The sequence below is a fragment of the Macaca nemestrina genome, chromosome 15 (genome assembly GCF_043159975.1).
Source record: "Macaca nemestrina isolate mMacNem1 chromosome 15, mMacNem.hap1, whole genome shotgun sequence".
Taxonomy (NCBI): Eukaryota; Metazoa; Chordata; class Mammalia; order Primates; family Cercopithecidae; genus Macaca; species Macaca nemestrina.
In genome coordinates, this window is record NC_092139.1 from 88363345 (window position 1) to 88384593 (window position 21249).

At 47.5% G+C, this 21249-nt stretch overlaps 1 long non-coding RNA gene and 1 pseudogene across 2 annotated transcripts; both read left to right on the forward strand.

Moving 5' to 3' along the window:
• Positions 1–49: 49 nt before the first annotated feature.
• LOC139358671 (uncharacterized) lies at positions 50–8323 on the forward strand. 2 transcript variants are annotated; one of them, XR_011613925.1, is made up of 4 exons: positions 50–992; positions 2780–3778; positions 5983–6407; positions 6996–8323. It is a non-coding gene; the product is annotated as an uncharacterized lncRNA (long non-coding RNA). The 2 variants fall into 2 exon arrangements; XR_011613924.1 differs by lacking the exons at positions 50–992; positions 2780–3778 and having other exon boundaries at positions 5631–6407.
• A 538-nt stretch (positions 8324–8861) lies between these two features.
• Positions 8862–11869, forward strand: LOC139358393 (putative inactive beta-glucuronidase protein GUSBP11; annotated as a pseudogene).
• The last annotated feature ends 9380 nt before the right edge of the window (positions 11870–21249 follow it).

Sequence of the window (21249 nt, forward strand, 5' to 3'; positions counted from 1 at the left end):
CCCTTTTGAGGCTGCATCTTCTTCACAGCCGTCAGATTATTCCCTGAGGTGTCTGCTTAGCAGTGCACAGGCTATTTACATGGAGGGCTTTGGGGAGCTGTTGGGTTTGGGTTTGGCTGGGGCATGAGTGTTGGCTGTGGGATCGTCACAACCAGGTCCTATGGGACACCCAGTCTGGGATCCTTCTTCCCAGACCACCATCCTGCCTGTCAGCGCTCCTATGGCAGGTCCACAGCTGCTTGCTGGAAGGGTGTTGGGAAGTATTGGTCCTCCAGCTGTCACGTCCTCCTGTTCGGCTGAATCCCAGCGATCCTCACTTGGAGTCTGGGTCTCAGAAGGGTGTGGCCCTGGGTTCTTGGCTGGCTGAGCTGGTGCTTTTGCAGCCTCTGGGGCTCTTGTATGTGAGTCCTGACCTGAGTTGCTTCAGGAAACTTTCACCCCTGAGGCTGCCTCCTGCCTAACAGCAGAATCTTTGTGTGGAGATCTGGCTGGCCTCCCTGGCCACCATTCCAAGCCTGTCCTCATATTTTTATCCCTCTCATTTTTTCATCTTCCTCACCAAAGATAGGTTGCTTTATCTTGACGGTTTTGTTTTTTTTTTTCCGTGTGGATTCCTGAACACCATCCAGCCCCTTGTTCTCTCCCCAGCCAGCTCACACTCATTTGTCACAGCTCCTGGGACTCCCATTGACACCTAGAGAACAGCCCCCCACAGTGGACTGTGCTGTTCTGTTTGCACCCTTAAATTTATCTTGCTTACAGAATGCCACTTCTGCAAACTAGTCAAGAAGGGGGAAGTGGCTCGTGGATATGCACCCTTGCTCATCCTCTTTGAAAAGGTAACCAGCTCTGATTTCTTTTTTCTTTGAGAGGGAAGATCATTCTTGTCACCCAGGCTGGAGTTCAGTGGCACAATGTTGACTCACTGCTACCTCCGCCTCCCGGTTCAAGCGATTCTCTTGCCTCGGCCTCCCAAGTAACTTGGATTACATGTACGTACCATCACGTTCTCCTAATCTTTTTTCTTTTTAGTAGAGGGAGGTTTCACCATGTTGGTCAGGCTGGTCTTGAACTTTTGACCTCAAGTGATCCACCTGCCTTGGCCTCCCAAAGTACTGGAATTACAGGCATGGGCCACCATGCCTGGCCCCAGTTCTGAATTCTTAAGAACCTCTCAAGAGGTTCTAGGTCAGCACTGATAGACCTGGGTTCTGCAGTGCTGGGTGTGGTGGCTCACACCTGGAATGCTAGCACTTTGGGAGACCAAGGTCAGAGGCTCTCTTGAGCCCAGGAGTTTGAGACCAGTCTGCACAACATAGACCCCATCTCTACAAAAAATTTAAGATTAGTTGTGGCCAGGCAATGTGGCTGACATCTGTAATCCCAGCATTTTGGGAGGCTGAGGTGGGTGGATCACGAGGTCAGGAGTTCGAGTCCAACCTGACCAACATGGTGAAACCTCGTGTCTACTAAGAAAATACAAAAATTAGCTGGATGTGGTGGTGTGCACCTGTAATCCCAGTTACTCAGGAGGCTGATGCAGGAGAACTGCTTGAACCAGGGAGGCAGAGGTTGTAGTGAGTCAAGATCATGTCACTGCACTCCAGTCTGGGTGAAAGAGCGAGACTCCATCTCAAAAAAAATAAGAAAAATAAAAAATAAAATTAGTTGGTTATGGTTGTGCTTGCCTGTAGTCCCAGCTACTTGGGACGCTGAGGTGGGAGGATCGTTTGAGCCCAGTAGGTCATGGCTGCCTTCTGCCATGATTGCACCACAGCGCTCCCACCTGGGGGACAGAGTGAGACCTTGTTTCAAAAAAGAACCCTTGCAATGATAGAAATGCCCCATATATGCACTGTGTGAAATGGTGGCCACTAGTTACATGTGGCTATTGAGGTCTTGATATATGACTAGAATAGCTGAATTTATTTAGTTTAATTAAAGATATATATTTTTTTGACACAGCCTTACTCTGTTGCCCAGGCTGGAGTGCAGTGGCATAATCACAGCTCATTGCTCAACCTCCTGGGCTCAAATGATCCTACCTCCTCAGCCCCCCAAGTGGCTGGAACCACAGGCATGCGTCACCACACCTGGTTAATATTTAAACTTTTTGTAGAGACTAGGTCTCACTGTGTTGCCTAGGCTGGTCTTGAACTGCTGGGCTCAAGTGATCCTCCTACCTTGACCTCCCGAAGTGCTGGGATTCCAGACCTGAGCTGGCATGCCCAGCCTGGTTTAATTTCATTATACATACATACATACATACATACATACATACATACATTTATTTACTTATGATAGGGTCTCGCTCTGTCACCCAGGCTGGAGTGCAGTGATGCAAACACAGCTCACTGAAGCTTTGACCTCTGGGGCTCAAGCAGTCCTGCCACCTCAGCCTCCCAAGTAGCTGGGACCCCCAGTGTGTGCCACCATGCTTTGCTAATTTTTGTAGTTTTTGTAGAGATGGGGTCTTGCTATATTTCCCAGGCTGCTCTTGAACTCCTAGGCTCAAGGAGTCCTCCCGCTTCGGCCTCCCAAAGTGCTGAGATGACAGGCATGGGCCATCATGCCTGGTCCCAAGGCATATTTTTACTTTGCGTGTAGTTCAGCCTTAAGACTGTACCAGCAGATAGAGATGGAAAAGTAAGATGAATGGAATATCAAATTATATTTATAAATAAAGCAGTTACTAAGTAATGACATTCTTTTCTTTCTTTCTTTTTTTTCTTTTCTTTTCTTTTTTTTTTTTTCTTTCTTTCTTTCTTTCTTTCAACAGAGTCTCGCTGTTGCCCATGCTGGAGTGCAGTGGCACGATCTCTGCTCACTGCAAGCTCCACCTCCCAGGTTCACAGCATTCTCCTGCCTCAGCCTCCTGAGTAGCTGGGACTACAGGCGCCCACTATGATGCCCAGCTCATTTCTTATATTTTTAGTAGAAATGGGGTTTCACTGTGTTAGCCAGGATGGTCTCGATCTCTTGACCTCGTGATCTGCCTGGCCTAGACTTCCCAAAGTGCTGAGATTACAGGGTTGAGCCACCACGCCTGGCCATGTTGTTTTTTTTTTTTTTAAACCTCCATTTTCTTCTGGGTTAGATCATTCCCTGGCTGTCTTTACCCTAGCATCAGTGAGTCCTGCAGTCACTACAGTCCCCTGTGAGGTCAGATATTTTCGTCACCATCAAGTGGATCTTTATTTTTTATTTAACATTTACAATTCTGCCAGTTCTGACTCTTAAATTATCTTTGCCTTGAATTCCAGGGTCCATCTCTGATATTCAGTGAAGATGACCAGAACAGTCTGCTAGAGCAGTACCATGTGGGTCTGGATCAAAAATGCAGAAAATACATGGTTGGAGAACTCATCTGGAATTTTGCCGATTTCATGACTAACTAGTGTAAGTGGCAGTTTGGCTCATGGGATAAGGTACCCGTCCTCATTTTTTCAGGTTGCCTTGCCCTTTCTGGATATTTTGGTTGTAAAAATATTGGAAACAAAGTGAGGAAGCTGGTTTAATCCATGTAGGTCGCGCTGAGGATTTCCTAGGTAAAGGAATTTCTGATTAGGAAGTAGGAAATCAGTCAGGTCCCCGCTTCCCAAATACAGTCAAAAAGCAAACTGGAGAGTCTCCTACAGTGAGATGGAAATGGTTAGCTTGCCTTTTTCTTTGTCTATTTCATAGCCAAGTAGGAAGGAAAAACTGGACCTCATTATGGATTTACTTTTGGGATACACTGATTATTCCAGAGGAAGGTACAAAGCCTGAGAAGCTGAAGGTATTTCAGTGTGTTTTATATTACTCAGTTGAAAAAGCAGGCTCATCAAACACAGGTGAGTTTCAACACATCTTGAATATGGCAACATTTAAAAGTCTTCAGACCAGGCATGGTGACTCATGCCTGTAATCCCAGCACTTTGGGAGGCCAAGGTGGGAGGATCCCTTGAAGCCAAGAGTTTGAGACCGGCCTGTTAAGCAGAGTAAGACCCCATCTTTACAAAAAATAAGCACATTAGCTGTGTGTGGTGGTGTGTTCCTGTAGTTCTAGCTGCTTGGAAGGCTGAGGCAGGCAGATCGCCTGAGCACAGCAGTTGGGGGTTGCAGTGAGCTGTGATTGCACCACTGCACCTGAACCTGGGTGACAGAGTGACACCTGTCTTAAAAAAAAAAAAGGGTCTTCAAAGACCAGAAGATCTGTGCTGTCACATTGGGTGACTGACGGGCTGCAAATTTTGCAATGAATGTTTCCCATTTCTTCTTAGTTTATCGACTTACCACCCTTGGCAGTTTGGTGGGTTGGAGAAGGATATGGTGATGTCGGGAGTTACAATACATTACTTATAGGGGAAGACAGGCTTTTAAAGGTTAACGCTTAAAAGTGAGAAGGGAAAAGGGATGAGTGAATGAACAAGATGAGGTGAGAGGGAAGAGGGAAAGGGAAAAGGAGAACAAGAAGCTCTTCTCTGCATGGCACCTGGGATGAATGGTTTCTGGGGACATCCCTGATGGCAGTTTTGTGGAGAGGCACAAAGATTTCTGTGGTAAGAAATGAGCTGTAGGCCCAGAGCAGTGGCTGACAGCTGTAATCCCAGCACTTTGGGAGGCCAAGGAGGGCGGATCAACCTGAGGTCAGGAGTTCAAGACCAGCCTGGCCAACATGGAGAATAATTACTAAAAATATGAAAATTAGCCGGGCGTGGTGGCAAGTGCCTGTAATCCCAGCTACTCAGGAGGCTAAGGCATGAGAATCGCTTGAACCCGGGAGGTGGAGGTTGCAGTGAGGGAAGATTATGCCATTGCACTCCAGCCTGGGCAACAAGAGTGAAACTCCATTTCATGGAAAAAGAAAACAAAACAAAAACCAGGGGGACTGGGCACAGTGGCTCATGCCTGTAATCCCAGCACTATGGGAGGCGGAGGTGGACAGATCACGAGGTCAGGAGTTTGAGACCAGCCTAGTCAACATGGTGAAAGCGCATCTCTACTAAAAGTACAAAAATTGACTGGGCAGGGTGGCAGGCGCTGATAATCGCAGACACTTGGGAGGCTTGAACCCAGGAGGTGGAGGTTGCAGTGAGCCGAGATTGCACCACTGCACTCCAGCCTGGGCAACAGAGCTTGACTCCACATCAAAAAAAATAAAATTAAGTGAAGAAGGAGGAGGAGGAAGAGGAAGAAAAAGAAGAAGAAATAGTTAGGTGTGGTGGCTCAGGCCTATAATCCCAGCAATTTGGGAGGCAGAGGAGGAGCAGGAGGAGGAAAGGAGGAAAAGGAAACAGCCAGGTCAGTCGTGGTGGCTGGTGCCTGTGAGGAGGAAGAGGAGGAGAAGGAGGAGGAGGAGAAGGAGGAGGAGAAAGAAACAAACAGCCAGGCCTTGTGTAGTGGCTCATGCCTGTGAGGAGGAGGAGGAGGAGGAGGAAAAAGAAATGGAGGAAGAAAAAGAAAAGGAGGAGGAAAAAGAAACGGAGGAGGAGCATTAAAAAGAAATGGAGGAGGAGGAGGAGGAAAAAGAAATGAAGGAGGGGGAAGAGGAGGATAAAGAAACAGAGGAGGAGGAGGAGTTGGAGGAGCAGGAGGAGTTAGAAGAGGAGGAGGAGGTGGAGGAGGTGGAGGAGAAGGAGGACTTGGAGGAGGGGGAGGAGGAGGAATTGGAGGAGGAGGAGGTGGTGGGATTACAGGTGTGAGCCAATGCGCCTGGCTGGAAAGCACATCTCATCATGAGATCTGGAGGGCACATATCCGAACCACATTAGCCTTCAAGGGAAATTCCGGGCACCTAGCTATTCTTGAGAAGTGAATTAGCAAGTTGATAAGAAGAAGGTAGTAATTGGCTGGGTGCACTGGCTCACACCTGTAATCCCAGCATTTTGGGAGGTCGAGACAGATAGATCAACTGAGGTCAGGAGTTCCAGATCAGTCTGGCTAACATGATGAAACCCCATGTCTACTGAAAATAGAAAAATGAACTGGATGTGATTACAGATGCCTGTTTTCCCCGCTACTGAGGAGGCTGAGGCAGGAGGATTGCTTGAACCTGGGAGGTGGACGGTGCAGTGGGCTTAGACTGGGCCATCGCTCTCCAACTTGGGAGACAGAGAGAGACTCCGTCTCAAAAAAAAAAAAAAAAAAAAGAAAGAAAACGGATAGAAAAAAGGTAATAATAGCTCAGAACAATAGCCATCCAAGTCGGTTAGAGCCGCAAGATATTTGATCCCCTATAGAAAGTAAAGATAACATCTTGACAAATGTCCCTAAGTTGTTTTCAGAAGTGCAGATCTCCACAGGATGAAAAATGCTGACAGCTTTCCCTTCAACCTCAGATAAGGGTGAACCCAAGACTGAACTCTCACTGGCGTTCTTTATTCCAAATTTCTTCCTGAGGGGCTTGGAGGGAATCACACTCACAGGTAAAAACTTAACACACCTTCTGCTGATCTCAAGGTTTTAGATAAAGCTTTGCTTTCTTACCAACCGTAAACTGAAGAAATAGTTGATTGGCCAGGTGTGGTGGCTCATGCCTGTAATCCCAGGAGTTTGGGAGGCTGAGGCGGGCGGATCACCTGAGGTCAGGAGTTAGAGGCCAGCCTGGTTAACATAGTGAAACCCTGTCTTTGTTAAAATTACAAAAATTTGCTGGGTGTGGTGGTGAGCACCTGTTATCCCAGCTACTCAGGAGGCTGAGGCAGGAGAATCACTTGAACTAGGGAGGTGGAGACTCAAAAAAAAAAAAAAAAAGAGAAAGGAAGGCATCTTCTCTGGCACCCTTTAGTCTTATTTTTTTCTTTTCTTTTCTTTCTTTTGTTTTTTTGTTTGAGATGGGGTCTCGCTCTGTCACCTGGGCTGGAGTGCAGTGGCACAATCTTGGCTCACTGCAACCTCTGTTTCCCGGGCTTCATCAATGCTCCTGCCTCAGCCTCTCATGTACCTGGGATGATAGTGTGTGCCACACCACCGGGGTAATTTTTTTTTTGTTTTTTTTTTTGTATTTCTTGTAGAGACCCTGGTCTCATTATGTTGTCCCGGCTGGTCACAAACTCCTGGGCTCAAGTCATCCTCCTGCCTCCCCCTCCCAAAGTGCTGGGATTACAGGTGTGAGCCACTAAGCCCATCCTGAATTACTGATTTTTACATACTGTATAAACTTTTGCATCCTACTTGTTCTTTCTTTTGTTAAATGTGGCCTAAAGCTGCCTCATAAACAGTGAACTATATCCTAATTTAAGAATGTAAGTATTTCACTAAAGGAATATACAAGTAAAATTTTAAAGAAAGAAAATAAGAAAAAAAACATAAACATTTGAGAAAAAGCCTTTTGGCCTTGTCAATTTCTAGAATGTATTTATTTTCACTATGCTGGGGACTCCATTTCCAGTATTAAGGTCCATTCTCAGAAGGTGGATTTGCGAGCATGAGAAAACGGGTGGGGGAGTAATCGTGCAAACAACTGTGTCCAGTCCAGGTTCCTAGGACCAGAGGGACCCCTCTGTCTGGCAGAGGCACCCGACAGCCATACCTGATGTGGACCCTCAGAATGACTTTATGGTCGAAGAAGAAAGTGTGTTCGGAGCCACAAGCTAAGGAATCAGGAGTGACAAGATCCTGGAAGGATGCCAACCTGTGAAACTCTGAGTCAAGAGGTCAAGCTGGGCACTTGGTTTCTCAGGTCGACCGCTTGGCCCTCTTCCAAGTTGTGCTTTCCTTCTTTCCTTTACTTCCTGTTCTAAAGTTTTTAATAACCATTTTTTTTAAATACTATCTCACTCTATAGCCCAGGCTGGAGTGCAGTGGCTCAATCACATCTCACTGCAACCTCCACCTCCCAGGTTCAAGAGATTCTCCTGCCTCAGCCTCCCAAGTAGCTGGGATTACAGGCACTCAGCATCACGCCCAGCTAATTCTTGTATTTTTAGTAGAGACATGGTTTTACCATGTTGGCCAGGCTGGTCTCGAACTCCTGATCTCAGGTGATCCACCCGACTCAGCCTCCCAAAGTACTGGGATTACAGGCATGAGCCACCACGCCTGTTCCTGGCCTGCTTTTTAATAAAACTTTACTTCTGCTTTGCAACTTGCCTCTAATGGTTTCTACCTGATGACCCTCAAATTCTTTCTTCTGAGGAGGCAAGAATTGAGGTTGTTTCAGTTGTGTATGGATTCACCACCGGGAACTCGGATACCTTCCACCTGTAACAGGTCGAGGATGCTAGGTGAAAATGTGATGGAAGCTGCATGCTTTTTACAAATGTAGTGGTTCTCATGTCCAGCCACAGCCACTGCACCTGTGTGAAAGTCCCCTTAATAAACCTATGTCTTTTTCACTGTCTCCAGATTTCTTCCTCTACTCTTCCACAGGGTGCCTTTGCTACTGGAGTAAAGTGGGGTTCTGCAGGGCACCCTCTCCCTGCAATTTTTTTTTTTTTTTTTTTTTTGAGATAGATTCTTGCTCTGTCACCCAGGTTGGACTGCAGTGGTGTGACCTCGGCTCACTGCAACCTTCGCCTCCTGGGTTCAAGTGATTCTTCAGCCTCAGCCTCCTGAGTAGCTGGGATTACAGGCGCCTGCTATCATGCCTGGCTCCTTTTTTTTTTTTAGTATTTTCAGTAGAGAGGGGGTTTCGCCATATTGGCCAGTCTGGTCTCGAACTCCAGGCCTCAAGTGATCCGCCCACCTCAGCGTCCCAAAATGCTGGGATTACAGGTGTGACCCACTGCAGTTGGTCTCTCTCCCTGTATCTTCATGTATCTTCAAAGCCAAGGAGTTTCTGTCCCCTTGGTTAGGGTCGGGGTCCCAGATGTCCAGGGTCAAGGCTACGACCGCCCCGCAAGGAGGTGCATCCCTGTAAGAGGCTGCCTCTAGCAGTCATGGAAGAGGCTCCCGTGGGGCCTGCTCCAATTCCTGCTGGGGAAGGCAAGTGGAGGTGCCCCTTGAAGAAACGGGGATGCCACTAATCTCAGGGGCTCTGTCCTGGCCTGCGGCCCTGGATCGTCCAACCTCTGCTGGGATGGGGAGCAGACGACGCCCTTCTTGGCTGGAGCTGAGGGTGGGGGTCTCGCTTCCCCAAAGGCCTAGCCCTGGATTCCAGCCACAGGTTTTACGCTGCCCCGCCCCTCCAGGCCTGGCACTCGCCCTCAACAAACATGGCGCCGACGGCCTCGCGCCTCAAGCCGCAGGCGCGTCAGGCGACGGGCCGCAGGGCTTTCCCCGCGCGGCTCTCATCCCCTCAGACTGGCTGACAAGACAGGGAGCGGGAAGTATGGTCTGGCTGGTGGCGGTGTCCTGGGCGGCTCTCGGGCCGCTGTTGTGTGGCTGCGCGCAGGCGCTGCTGGGCGGGATGCTGTACACCTGGGAGAGCGCGTAGGGGCAGCGCAAGGAGCTCCACGCCTCTGAAGCTGCCAAGCCGACTTCTCCGGCAACCGAGGCCTGGGCTTCCAGGAGCAGAGGTACCGGCGACCGTTGCGAGAGGCGCCCGGAAGCCCGGCGTTGGGAATGGCGTAAGCCCCGGCGCCCGGCACGCTCCTTCACCTGAGTGGCCGGGAGCTGGGAGCCCTGAGGAGGTTAAAGGTCAACGGGCTTGGGGGCGCGGTGTTGGAGGACGGGGGAACCGGGGGGACTAGGGAGACTCAGGAGGACCAGGGCGGGGAAGGCGGAAGGAGGAGGAAGCGCTCCTGTCTAGCCGCGTCCGGTGGCCAAGGCTGAGCCCTGGGAAGTGTCCTTTCTAATATTTATTTTTAGTTTTTGAAATGTTTTTGAGAGGGGGTTTGACCCTGCCGCCCAGGTTGGAGCGGAATGGCGCAATCCTAACTTCTGAGCTCCAGCGATTCTCCCGCCCCAGCCTTGCAGGTTAGCTGGGACCGCCATGCCTAATTAAAAAAATAAAGAAAGAAAGAAAAGAAACTTGGTCGGGCTTGGTGGCTCACGCCTGTAATCCCAGCACCTTGGGAGGCCGAGGCGGCCGGATCACGTGAGGCCAGGAGTTCAAGACCAGCGCGGCCAACGTGGTGAAACCCCATCTCTACTAAAAATACAAAGTTAGCGGGGCGTGGTGATGAGCACCTGTAATCCCAGCTACTTGGGAGGCAGAGGCAGGAGAATTGCTTGAACCAGGAAGGCGGAGGTTGCAGTGAGCCGAGATCAAGCCACTGCACTCCAGCCTGTGCGACAGACTGAGACTCCGTCTCAAAACAAAAACCAACTTTTTGGTTTCGTTTTGTTTTTTAAGATACAGGGTCTCAGTACGTTCTCCAGGCTGATCTCGAACTCCTGACCTCAAGTCCTCCTCCCACGTTGACTTCCCAAAGCGCTCATTACAGGCATGAGCCACCAGACACTCGTCATGCCTGAGGGGCAAGCCGTGCACAGAGCTGGACCCGGGGATCGGAGGAGGGGACAGTTTAGACATTCTGAGATCGGCTCTGCCGAGGTGGGAAGGTAGCTTGGTTTTCAGGGTTCAGATAGAGGACAGACGATGACATCAGACCAAGGACGCCACCCCTGTTGCCCTCCTGACTTGGATGTGGTCAGCAGAGAAGTGGGATCCGGTGAGGTCTGGGCCGCGTTTGCCTGGTCTACATCCTCTTTTTCTTTTTCTTTTTCTGTGAGAGTCTCGCTGTGTCACCCAGGCTGGAGTGCAATGGCATGATCTTGGCTCACTGCAGCCTCCGCCTTCTGGGTTCAAGCGATTCTCCTGCCTCAGCTTTCTGAGTAGCTGGGACTACAGGCGCCACCACCACCCCCAGCTAATTTTTGTATTTTTAGTAGAGATGGGGTTTCACCATATTGGCCAGGCTGGTCTGGAACTCCTGACCCCAGTGGCCCAGGTGCACAAACTGCCCTGGCAGTTGACCTGTCATCAGCAAGTTATCTGTCTTTTCCACTAGGAGTCCCCGCCATGTGTCAGGGCTTGTGCTAGGCCTGGGGGCACAGCTGTGCAGCACACTGGTCCCGGATCCCTTTGGGGGCCTAGGAGCTGAGCCCGGCCCTTCTCTTCGCAGTCGGGCCCCACCTTGGACATACTGGTTCTCTGCATTTTCAATGACATCAGCCAGGGCATTTTGTCAGCTGGGTGTGGTATGAACGGGAGGTCACCCTGCTGAAGCGATGGATCCAGGACCTGCACACAAGAGTGGTGCTGAGGATTGGCAGTGCCCACTTCTATGCCATTGTGGTCAGTGTGGCCAGGAGCAGGCAGGGCAGGTGAGTGGGCACAGCTGCTGAACAGCACGGGACCCTCAGATTCCACCCACAGCCTGTCTCCTGGGTTGGGACGGTGGGGGGCCTTACCCTGCCCTGGGGGCTGTGCACTTTGCAGGGGAATAGGTGGCCTGATCTACCCCACTGGGATGTCGTTCTTCCCGTTTGGCTGGCAGGCCCCTGAGCCCCATGCTGCGGGTTATGTGAGGGTGTGCCCGATAGCAGAGCCCCTCCTCATGCCCCGACCTGCCACCACCTCCCCATATCTCCTATGTCTGCAGTGGGTGAATGGTGTCCACAAGCTAGAGCATGAAAGGGGCTACCTCCCCTTCAAGGCTGACATCAACAGTCTATTCCTGGTTGGGCCCCTGCCCTCCCGCCTCTGCGTCACTGTCACCATCAACAGCACGCTCACCCCCCCAACCCTGCCATCAGGGACCATCCGTACGTGACCGACACGTCCAAGTGGGTACCATCCTGCCTCCACTACACGCACCCACCTTCCCGCCCCACCCTGTGGTCTTCCTGCCAGGGACAGGGTGGCCTTCCCAGAGAGGAGGCCCTGATCTGGGGAGGCAAGTGAGCTGAGGGCAAAAGACCCATGGCAAGGGCCCAGCGAACCACAGTCCTCCCGCCCTAGGTATCCCAAGGGTTACTTTGTCCAGAACACAAACTTTGACTTCTTCAACTATGCAGGACTGCAGTGGTCTGTGCTTCTGTACACGACACCAACTACCTGCATTGATGACATCAACATCACCACCGGCGTGGAGCGACACAGTGGTGACGACTTCTGGTAGGATCCTCCCTCAGCGGGGCCCAGGGTGGCTCTGTTTGTTCCCTATTTGGAAAGCTCTCCCAGGAAAAAGGTTCTCCCAGCATCTCTAAACCTTCACACGTTCCCATCCACCTACGAAGCTAAAATCCAGGCTGTCTGAGCGGGTACGGGCTCCCAAGATCCCTCATGTGGTTGATCTCGCTTGGAGAAGAGGGGTCTGGCCTAACGTCACATAGCTCAGGGTGGCAGTCCTGTGCCTTCCCCACGGCGCTGCTCTCACTCTAGCTCCCCTTGCTACACATCATGCTCAAGGAATAGGCAGCTTCGGGGGGACGGGTGCGGTGGCTCACCTTACAAAGCGATTCCAGCTCTTTGTAAGGTGGACTTGGTAGGAGGATCACTTCAGGCCAATAGTTCAAGACCAGCCTGGGCAACATAGCGAGACCATCAGCACAAAAAATTAAAAAGTTCGCTATGCATGGTGATGTGTGCCGGTAGTCCCAACTACTGAGGCAGGAGAATCAGTTGAGCCTGGGAGGTCAAGGGTGCAGTGAGCTGTGATCGTGTCACTGCACTCTGGTCTGGGCAACAGAGGGAAACCCTGTCTTTTTTGTTTGAATTTGTTTTTGAGCTGGAGTCTCACTCTGTAGGAGCCCAGACTGGAGGGCACTGCTGCACTCTTGGGCTCACTGCAACCTCCGCCTCCCAAGTTCAAGTGATTCTCCTGCCTCAGCCTCCCAAGTAGCAGGGATTACAGGCACCTTCCACCGTGTCCAGCTAATTTTTGTGGGTTTTGTTTTAGTAGAGACGGGGTTTCACAATGTAGGCCTGGTTGGTCTTGAACTCCTGACCTCAGATGACTCACCTTCCTCGGCCTCCCAAAGTGCAAGGATTACAGGTGTGAGCTACCGTGCATGACTGGGATACCCTGTTTTTAAGAAAAAAAAAAAAAATTATTTATTTATTTATTTTGAATATATCTTTTTCCTTTTGTGAGATGAGGCCTTACACTGTCGACCAGGCTGGATAGTAGTGGTACAATGATTGACAGCTGTTTTGGGGCTGCAGTTGTCAGTTTCAAAGAATTTAGGCTGGGTGTGGTGACTAATGCCTGTCATCCCAGCACTTTGGGAGGCCATGGTGGGCAGATTGCTTGAGCTCAAAGGTTTGAGACCAGCCTGGGCAACATAGTGAGACCCTGTTTCAAAAAGAATAAATAATTAAAATAAATAAAGAGTTTAAATAAGAATCACACAGCAAAGGTGATGCAGCATAGAGCAATTTATTGTAAAGGAAAAAATATTTTGCAAGTGAAGTGCAGAATAGCCCGGGCACAGTGGCTGACACCTGTAATCCCAGCACTTTGGGAGGCTGAGGTGAGAGGATGACCTGAGGCCAGGAGTTCTAGACCAGCCTGGCCAATGTGGTGAAACCCCATCTCAAACTCTCCAAAAAAAAAAGACAGTGAGTGGCAGTACACACCTGTAATCCCAGCTACTAGGGAGGCTGAGGCAGGAGAATCGTTTGAACCCAGGAGGCAGAGGTTGCAGTGAGCCAAAATTGTCCCACTGCACTCTAGCCTCGGGGGCAGAAGGAGACTCCCTCTCAAAAAAAAAAAAAAAATATTAACTGGGCATGGTTGCAGGTGCCTGTAATCCCAGCAACTGAGGAGGCTGAGGCAGGAGAATAGCTTGAACTCGATGGTCAGAGGTTGTAGTGAGCCGAGATGAAGTCACTGCACTCCAGCAATCCTGAGGAGACTTAAGAACTAAACATGGTATGGTCTCCTGCATGAGATCTTGGGACAGGAAAAGGACATTAGGGGAAATAGTAAAGAAATCTGAATCAAGATGAACCTTAGTTAGTAATAATGTGTCAGTATTTGTTTACTGGGGCCGGGGATGGTGGCTCACATTCTAGCACTTTGAGAGGCTAAGGTGGGAAGAGCTTGAGGTCAGGAGTGTGAGACTAGCCTGGGCAACATAGCGAGACCGCATGTCTCTGAATTTTTTTTTTCTTTTAATTAGTCAGCATGGTGGTATGCACTTACAGTCCCAGCTGCTAGGGAGACTGAGGAGGGAGAATTGCTTGAGCCTAGGAGTCTGTGACTCTCCCCAGGGAGAGTCACACAGGAGCTGCTGAAGCCCCTGATCACAGGGCCCCAAAAGGGTGTGTAGAAGTCATTTCAGAAGATGACTTACAAATGGGAAATCATCACTATTTTTAAATATAGCATTTTAATATTGAATTTTTAAATGATCTCTATGAAAAAGAATTTGTGATTAATAGAGTAGAGTAATTTGGGTAAAATTGAGTCCATTTCACCAATAAAATAGGCTTTTAATCCAGTAATAAATCCTTTAAAACAGATGTTAAATGTGGCACCAGCATAATTAGATCCTAGTATACTGACATGGTCTTGAATACGTTAAGAAAATGCTGTTTGTTTTGTAGACTTTCAAAACATTTGAGAGGGAGGAAGGCACTCTTTCATTGACCCTCAGTGTGCATTTATTTCCATTTTGGGTTGACTGTTTTGTGTTGCTGCCTGATGCCTCTAGTACAAGGCCAAGACCTCCATGTCTCATGTCTTTCCTGCTCCCCTACTCTGCCATCCCTCTTCCCCTCAGTGGAATAGCCCAGCCTTAACTCAGTCCATGCTTGTTAATCAACCACCTCCATACACCACATCCAGCAAAGCTCCCTGAGTGACTCACAGTCACCAACCACCGGTGCACTGATCTTTTCTCTGTGTCCTTCCAGCTCGTCCTGACGATGGCCTGTTTTTAAGATGTTCACCACAATGCAAAGATGAAGATGATAATGAAGGTGGTGATGATGATGATGATGATGGTGATGTCAAGGTAAGACCCACTTTTTTTGTCTTCCACAGCAATCTTCCTTTCCTGATTCTTCTCAATTAATTTTGATTTGAAAACCTGGCAATGCACATTATGTACACTGTACACTATTGTCTTTGTGGGGCTGGAATTCAGTAGGAGTGTCTTTCCAACTGATACGTGGTACACTATGCTGCTTCTAAATGACAGCATCCATTATCAACTGCAATACTGAGGCATTTTCCACAATACCAGTTTTCCTCCTTGGATTAAGCATTGTGTGTTTGCATATAAAATTAAATTTAAAGGTTAATTCTGTGAATAGAGGTCTTGTTTTTCTATAGCTATCCTCTGTGCTAGTCTTTGGGGATTTTGACCTATGGCTCAATCACTCTACTGCCTTCTGGTTTTTTTTTTTTTTTTTTTTTTTTTTTGAGACGGAGTCTCGCTCTGTCGTCCAGGCTGGAGTGCAGTGGCCGGATCTCAGCTCACTGCAAGCTCCGCCTCCCGGGTTTACGCCATTCTCCTGCCTCAGCCTCCCGAGTAGCTGGGACTACAGGCGCCTGCCACCTCGCCCGGCTAAGTTTTTGTATTTTTAGTAGAGACGGGGTTTCACTGTGTTAGCCAGGATGGTCTCGATCTCCTGACCTCGTGATCCGCCCGTCTCGGCCTCCCAAAGTGCTGGGATTACAGGCTTGAGCCACCGCGCCCGGCCTGCCTTCTGGTTTTTTATCATGGTCCAGAGAATAACAGATCTGTGTGAAGTGCACAGCAGAATCTGATTCTCATGTTTTCTTTTATATAATTGCAGATAAGAGCTTGGAAAGAAAGCGGTATGTACCATGAAATAACTCATTTCCCGAGGAGAAAACTTGCTAGATTCATTGTAGAGAAACCTGATTCTGGCTTCGTGCTGGGAAAGAGGCTTGGGGTTCTCGTGAAAGTGATTTTGCCAGTATAGAACTCTGGCCCAAGAAGCTGTAGGAAGGTTTATCAACCCAGAAGAAAGATGTGGGGATCATGTATGAAGCAGCGTGGGTTGGGAGACTAACCCATCATTCAGCTTCAGCTAAAGTAGGAGGAGTGGGTGAGTCACTCTGATAACTTATCCTGCTGGTTTTGTTTCTAAAGACTTGACGCTGGAGAGTATAAGTGACGAGGAGACTCATCCAGGTAGGGAACTACATGCCAGGAAAAACCCAATGGGAAAAGATTCCCAGGAGCCTCCAGGTTATCCCTGCTGCTTGTGAGGAGGGGCTGAAGGAGGGGGTATGAAATCAGAAGGAAAATGGAAATATGTGTGAAGTCTGGCTTGTTGTTTTCAGTTTCTTGGCATCATGGTAAGAACTGTCTGTATGGGCTATGAGGGTGCTGCGTTCATGAGAGATTCTCTTTGCAGTCCACCTGCTCTTTTCTTCCTGTGGAACATCAGAGCCTTTGGTTTAGATTAGTCAACACTCCTTGGGATTGGTCACAAGGGGTGTAGGCTTAAGCACTGGGTGTCATCTGTGATGAAGGGAATCTGGGGTACACAGCTCTCTCACAGGCATTTCCTGGAACCTAGAGACACAGTTCTTCTGCTGTGTGCCAAGGGGAAATCGAGAATCACCCTCTGAACTTTCAGGACTTGTTAGTGCACATTCATGTTTCTGTCCTCACTGTGCGTTCCTGGTTTAAAGGGATCTCCCAGGGTGGATGGCGGAGTGAATATTCACTCTGGGCTCACTGGTAAAACTCCAGGCTCCTTTGAAGGGAGGAGGAAAGTTTGACCTTGAGCACATTTCCAGCTTCCACTTCCAACCCAGTCACAGATTCTGAGCTGAGGCTTCTTTCTCCCCAGTTCTCTAATTTTGGGGGAAGTCAAGAGTTCCCACAAAAGATAGTATCACACTATTTCCTGTCTTCAAAAATTTGGCTTTGGTTTTGTTCTGTAAGTTGACGTTCATCACTCAAGTTCTAGACTTTTTGTTTGTTTCTTTCTTTCTTTTTTCTTTTTTTTGAGTATGTGGATTGCTGTTCTTGCCTTGGTTTGCTAAACATAATAAGCCCCAGGTCTATCCATGCTTCTTAGGACATGATTGTGTGTTCTTCTTATGGCTGTGTAGTATTTTGTGATGTGTATGCACCACATAAAAAAAAAAAAAAAAAAAAAACCTCAAATCCACTGTTGCTGGTCACCTAGGATGCTTCCACATCTTTGTTCTTGTGAACGGTATGGCCATGAATGCGGGAGAGCATGTGTCTGTTTGATAGAAGTATTTATTGTCTTTTAGGTAGATACCAAGTGTCATGGAATTGCTGGGTCTGATGGTAGTTCTGTTTTAAGTTTTTTGAGAATCTCTAAACTGGTTTCCACAATGTGAACTAGTTTTCACATTGACCAAGAGTGTAGCAGCGTTCCGTTTCCTTTGCTGCCTCGCCAGCATGTTGTTTTGACTTTGGAAAATTACCCATTGTGACCAACGTGAGATGATGTCTCATTGTGTTTGGGAGCTGCATTGCAGTGAGGTTGTGCATTTTTTCATGTTGGTTGATCACTTGAACGTCTTTTTTTTTTTTTTTTTTGAGACAGTATCTCACTTTGTTGCCCAGACTGGAGTGCAGTGGTGCAATCTTGGCTCACTGCAACCTCTGCCTCCTGGGTTCAAGTGATTCTCCTGCCTCAGCCTCCTGAGTAGCTGGGATTACAGACAACTGTCACCACGCCCACCTAATTTTTGTATGTAGATAAGGGATTTCACCATGTTGGCCAGGCTGGTCTCGAACTCCTGACCTCAGGTGATCCACCCACCTCAGCCTCCCAAAGTCCTGGGTTTACAGGTGTGAGCCACCGTGCCTGACTAGCAGTGCTTGTTTTTGTAAGGTAAAGTCAATAACAAAAACTAGAGTTTTTGACTTCTGTTGTTGGAAGTGTTTTTTTTTTTCTGTTTTTCTCTTTTGTCTGTTGTTTGCTTTTATATCCTGTGAGCTTAGATTCAGGTTTTCCTCAACTTAAGCTCACTCTGTGTTTTCCTGTAGCAGTTTTATGCTTTTAGGTCTTGTGTTTAGGGTTTAATATATTTTGAGTTTATGTTTGTGTATTGTGTAACGTGAACGTCTTATTTCATTCTTTTGTATGTGGCTATCCAGTCATTTCAGACTGCTCAATTGAACAGACTGCTGACTCCTCATCTCATCCTTTTTCCCCTTGCAGACACAGTCCCACTCATGCTCTCACCCAGACTGGAGTGCAGTGGCGAGTTCTCAGCTCTCTGCAACCTCCGCCTCCTTGCTTCGAGTGATTCTCCTGCCTTATCTTCCCAAGTGGCTGGGATTGCTGCTGTGTACCACCACACCTGACTAATATCTTTCATATTTTTACTAGAGATAGGATTTCACCATTTTGGCCAAGCTGGTCTGAAACTCCTGACCTCAAGAGATCCGCCCAACTCGGTCTCTGAAACTGCTGGAAGTACAGGTGTGAGCCACAGCACATGGCCTCATTGCATCTTCTAGGCATTCTTTGAAAAATAATGTGTTGACTGCCTACAGGTGTGTGTTTAGATTCTCTTATGTCCCTAGGTTGATGGATTCATTTTTATGCCACTACTGTAGTCTTTGGATGAGTGGAGGTGTTACATGTAATTTGAAATTGGGGAGTGTGTGGCCTCCAATTGAGTTTGTATTCCCTAGAATTGCTTTGCATATTCAGGTTCCTTGGGTCTTCAGTGGTTCCATGTGAACATTTAGCCGTGTATTGTTAACATTTCATAAAACATTTGTTTTATACTTCATGTCCAGAATTAGGGGTGCATTGGGACATTGTGATACTTGTTTGTATACCTTGAGTATGGAGAAAATCAGGGAGTTTCCCATGCTTGTGACCACGTGTAAGTTTGATATCTTCGATGTGTGAACATTCAGTATCCTCTTTGGTAGCTATTTTGAAAATAGCATAACCATATTGTTAAGTATCATCACCCTGCTTTGGAGTGGAATACCAGAATGTATTCCTCTCCTGTAACTCTCTGTGTACCTATTGCCAATCCTTGATGTCCTCTCCTCCACCTAGTCTGTGGTGACCACTGCTGTATTTTCACCTTCAGTGAGTTAAAGTTTTCAGCTCCCACATGAGTGAGGACATGCAGCCTTGGTCTTTGTCTGCCTTTCTGATTTGATTGAACATAATATCTGCAGGTGCAGCCATGTTGCTGGAAATGATAGGATTCCATGAATTTTGATGGTATAAAAGTATTCCATCCTGTCTGTGTACCAGAGATTCTTCATTCTTTCATCTGTGGATGGACAGGTCGGCTGATTTCTTTTCTTGGCTTTTGAGCATAGGGCTGAATGCCACCTGGGATGACAGATAATCTCTTCCATGTCCTGATCATGTCCTCTGTGTATATACCTAGGAATAGAACTGCTGGAGAAAATGGTAGTTGTAGTTTTAGGATTTCAAGGAACATCCAAGTGGTTTCTTTAGTGTGCATACTAGTTTACCATTTCCCACCACATGTGGAGACAAGTGCCTCCTCCGGAAATCCACACTTTGATTGGATTGTGTTTTCATATGTTTCAACTTTTTTCTTGTAGCATCTGTTGCATGTAGAGTGAGATGGAATCTTGAGTGTGTTTTTTATTTTTGTGTGTGTGTGATAAGTGGTACTTGCTATGTTATTGTGAATTTGTTGTTAATTTGTTGTGTAGGACTGGGCAGAGGACCTGAAGACATGAGGATGATGCACAGGTCAAAGAGAAGATTCTCACCATCGCTGATGCACACAAAAGTGTAAGTGAAAATCACACTCAGATTTCATCTCACTCCAGTTAGAATGAATACTAGCAACATTTGATAGCAGTTTTGTTTCTATACAGAGTGTGTGTGTGTGTGTGTGTGTGTGTATACATTCACCCACACACACACAACCCAAGGGTGCAAGGGACATTTTGACATATGTATATGTAGTATCATGATCAAATCATCATATCTGGCATCTGTATGACCTTCCATCATTATTATTTCTCTGTGGAGAGAATATTCAGAACCGTATTTTCCAGCTGATTTTGAAAAAATTTTCTAGATTCTGTTGACCCTAGTCACCTAGTCACCCTGCTGTGCAATAGAATACCAGAACAGATTCATTGTGTCTCCGTGTCACTCTGTACCTGTTACCAATATCTAAGTGTGGTTTTGATTTACATTTTGCTGTGGTTAGAGATGTTTGGCAAGTTATCATGAACTTGTTTCAATTTAATGTGTAAGACTGGCCAAAGAACCTGAAGACCTGAGAAGGATGCCCAGGTAAAAGATTCTGAATCAAGATTACTGATCCTCATGAGAAGTCAATCAAAACCACACTCAGATATCATCTCATTCCAGTGAGAATGAATGTTACCAAAATGGGACGGCAGTTTCATTGCCATAGAGTACGTGTGTATAACCAGCGGGTGCAAGGGACAATTTGTTCTGTGTAAAGGTAGCATCATAATGAAGTTGCAGTGTCTGGCACCTCTGTGAGCTCCAGACTTATGATTTCTCTGTGGAGAGAATATTCACAACTGACCTTTGTAGCTGTTTTGAAAATTGTGGTTTTCTGTTCTTGCCTTTTGTTCATTATGGCCTATGGCTCTGTCCAGGTTTCTGGTATGGGCATGTGTTTGTTTTTTATGACTGTGTAGTGTTCCGTGGTGTGTATGTACCACATTTCCTTTCTCTGATCTACTACTAATGGGCACCAAGGCTGATTCATGTCTTTACCATTGTGAGTAGTACTGCCACGAACATAGGAGTGCATGTGAGTTTTGGATGGAAGGATTTTCCTCTTTATAGATCCTTAGGAGTGGGGTTGCAGTGTTGGGTGGTAGTTCTCTTTCAGGTTCTTTGAGAAATGTCCGCACTGCTCCCCAGGGGATCTGAACTAGTTTGCATTTCCCCCAACAGTGGACCTGCATTTCTTTGCTCATCTGCCCCACCGGCCTCTGTTGTTGTGGACTGTGTGTCATAATTGCCATTCTGACCAGTGTGAGACGGTATCTCAATTATGTTTCTGATTTGCATTTCTCTGATGATCAGTGAGATCGAACATGTTTTCATGCTCGTTAGTTACTGGTACACCTCCTTTTAAGTGTTCATGTTCGTTGCCCTTTTATAAGTTTTTTTTTTTTCTTTCTGATTTTATTTGTTTAAGATCTTTACGGTAAATTGTAGATATTAGATGTTTTTCAGATGCGTAGTTGTGGAATGTTTTCCCTCATTCTATAGGCTGTGTGCTGACTCTGTGGTTGTTTCTTGTTCTGTGCAGCAGCTCTCTTGTGTTTTAGGTCCCGCTTACCAGTAATTGTTTTTGTTGCCGTTGCTTTTGGGGACTTGACATATAAATGCTTTATCAAAGCCTCTGTCAAGAAGAGTATTTGCTAGATTCTCATGCAGGATTTTTTTTTATAGTTTCAGGTATTGGA